The following is a 3,307-nucleotide window of genomic DNA, read 5'->3' on the forward strand; positions in this document are numbered from 1 at the left end:
CGAATTGAATTATAAATCTACAATGCTGGACCTCGGATCCTGGCATCCTCGTAAACTCGAGGATATGGCGAAGATCTCGTCCACCACGAAGAATACGAATGAGCATGATATCAGTGTTCCGATGGTACGCATATCTCGCGATTACGTCACTTTTTCCCTATTGTCGGACACGCACCATATAGCGCCCTCGACTAAGCATTGAGATCAGCCCGCAAAAGTTTTCTATAAAATCATCCCACAAACTACAATAAATTTCTAACTCAAGAAAGAAAATACTGAAATAAAAAAAAGATTACAATTTTCTCGGGAAATTATTTTCTTCGTTTATTTGCGAAATATAATTAATTTGGGAACGCTGCACTTCTTTATACGAATTAAATGTACTTATATAATTTATAATAACATATGAATTGTCCATTTTATAGGATTTTCCACAAATTACGATAACAAAATCTTTTTTTTTACCATTATTTTTTCCTACTATTTGGACTATTATTATTTTCTTCTATTTATTTAGAAAAAAATGAGATAAATAGATAAACAAATAGATAAGCAATTGCAAATAACAAAAACGTATCAATTTTATCTTACGCTCCTATATAAAATTAAGTATATCTTAATATTCCTAAAGAAAAAATATTAATATAAAATTTCTGCACAGACTTAATGTTCTTTTATCGGTGCAAATTATTACTATTAATGATCAAAATAATGCAACAACCTAAAATTTTTTTTCCTCTATAAAGTTTTTTTCAGGATTAGATGAATAAAGATCATTATTAATATCACAGAATTAAGTTTTAAATTTTATTATATTTTAAAAAATTAAAAAAATGCAGAATACATAAATTGAAAAAATAATAATCCGAGGATTTTTTTTTCTTTCCTCGTAGCTTATCTCGAATTCCATGCAAGATAGTCGTTTTTCTGAAGTCCTAAGCTCTCTCTTACGACAAAAATACTGCCGTTTTATCGTGTCTCAAACGAGGAGAGGAATTCAGATAAGGTGTTGATATATAGCGGAAAGATTATAAGGCTCTCTATACCGAAAATTCGTTTACTTTTATAGATTGGAATCAACTAAGTGATCTATCTTTGCAGACAATTTCTATCTTTTTGGGGAGGCTTTGAAAAGAGATTCTTCAATTCGAGAATATAATCCATACTCTCTAAAAGCGAATCAGTAGAATCATCACTGATTGTCAGTGTATATCATTTTCCAATGACATACTTAGAACTGTAATATACAGTGATTATTTCAATGTCGCTTCAGTGATATACTGATAATATACTGATTTAAACATTGAATATTACTGAAAGACAGTGAATTTAACTGTTTGGCAGTGAAATTCAGTGATATTCACTGTTTAAATCAATATATTATCACTGAAGTGATATTGAAATAGTCACTGATGTTTATCACAGTTCTAAGTATGCCACTGGAAAATAATATACACTGACAATTAGTGATGACTTAACTGATTCACTTTTAGAAAGTATTATATAATACCAGGATTATTATTCATAACAGGAACATCTTTCTGAAATCTATCTATTGATGAATTTTTCCTCAGATTGTCATTCAAAGCGATTTCGTGCATTTCTATAATGTAACGTTTTATGATGACGTTGATTATGTTTATAGTATAATATGTTTATTATACTATAAACATGTAACTATGTTTAATTATGTCATGTAAAATATGTTACTATGTTTATAGTAATCGTTGATTACGTTTATAGTATACACATTAATCAAAATTATCATAATTTTCTATCCAGGACATTTTGCAGGAAAATTTATTTGAACATATATATGTTGTAATTATATATGTTGTAATTGTGGCGATCGTGGCGTAAGGAGCAGCGCGGCAGCTTTATAAGCTAGAGATCCGGATTCAAATCCACCCAGAATAATATAACTCTGAAATTGATTTTAATCGATTCGGAAACGATCGCCGCCTCTCGGAAGGCAATGGCAAACCACTGAGAGTATCTGTGCCAAGAGAACCTCTTCTTAAAAAAAAAAAAATAACCGTTCGGAACCGGCGTTAAAAATGTAGGTCACTATGCTCTGTCAAGTAATCAACTCTTAACATTGATCTGTTGAACTGTTCGGAGCATAATATCAGCTGAGTTCATCAGCGGTTATAAATATGGGCCTAAGTGATAAACCACGCAGTTCGAACAATATCTCGCAACAGTACTCTTCGTTTGTACAAAAATTCTTTCCGCAAAATATGAAGTTTTCAAACAGCATGTCTACGAACACTAAAGATTCAAAAGAGACTTCAAATGAATATAGATATGTAATGATGTTCAAGAGCACATTTGATCGAGAATTATTTTCAAAAGATTTTGATATGTGGTCTGTACAAATGCAGTACGAATGGATAAACGATAACATCGCCACATTCTTTCCGAACGTACCAAAATCATTGTTAGATTTCATTCCGGCCCTTTATCACCCAGGAGATTGCAATCAGTTACCGCCAATACCCGAATGGTTGGACATGGATAAGTATCGCAGAGGGCAGAGATTTGTGTGCGACAATTTTGCGTCACTTTTCTTGGCCAAATTACTGGGCTATATACAAGTGTTTTCTTTTCAGGAGTTTATAGAACCATTAATCGTAACAAAGCGCTCTTCTACGCCATATACAGCATTCAAAAGGTATAATATTTTTCAATTTAAATTTAGGTGATATATTTTGCATAGAGTACTTTGAGCTAGATACAGAGATAGAAAAACAAAATAGCTCAATAGTAAAATAAATATTCGCTAAAAATATTTAATAATTCCGTTCAGCAGAGTCAGCAGCTTTACATGATTCATTAATATGATTGGTTTATACATTTTAATCCAGCGAGGAACTATATAAGGGCAAGAATCAATCAAAGCTCAGAGGAAGGATTCCGATTGATCACGTTACGATTGGACACAGCCACTCACAGCGGCTGGTGCTTAGAGGCTTTTCGTTTCAAGCGCTGTGATTGGCTTGTGTTTGATCGTAACGTGATCAATTTAGTGCCATCCTCAATCAAAAAACTAAACAGTTGCAAAGTTTTTTTTGTTTTTTCTACTAAATGCGATCAATTTTTCGCAAAATTATTTGCTATAAGCTAGTATAATATTTATTTAGTATAATATTTATCAATATTATAGCTTTTTATTTTATTTTTTCTTTACTGGTATTATATTTATATTTTATTATTATCCAGCAAACATCAAGTTACATGTAACGTACTTGTTAGTTGTAATTTCCCACTCAACAACATAACAATAATATAACACATGTGTTATATT

At 31.3% G+C, this 3,307-nt stretch overlaps 1 pseudogene; it reads left to right on the forward strand.

The window, feature by feature from the left end:
- Window positions 1-2,182: 2,182 nt before the first annotated feature.
- The window catches only part of LOC105458760, a 3,069-nt pseudogene continuing 1,944 nt past the window's right edge, over window positions 2,183-3,307 (forward strand).

Source organism: Wasmannia auropunctata, unplaced genomic scaffold (assembly GCF_000956235.1).
Source record: "Wasmannia auropunctata unplaced genomic scaffold, wasmannia.A_1.0 LD334333.1, whole genome shotgun sequence".
In the NCBI taxonomy this organism is placed as follows: Eukaryota; Metazoa; Arthropoda; class Insecta; order Hymenoptera; family Formicidae; genus Wasmannia; species Wasmannia auropunctata.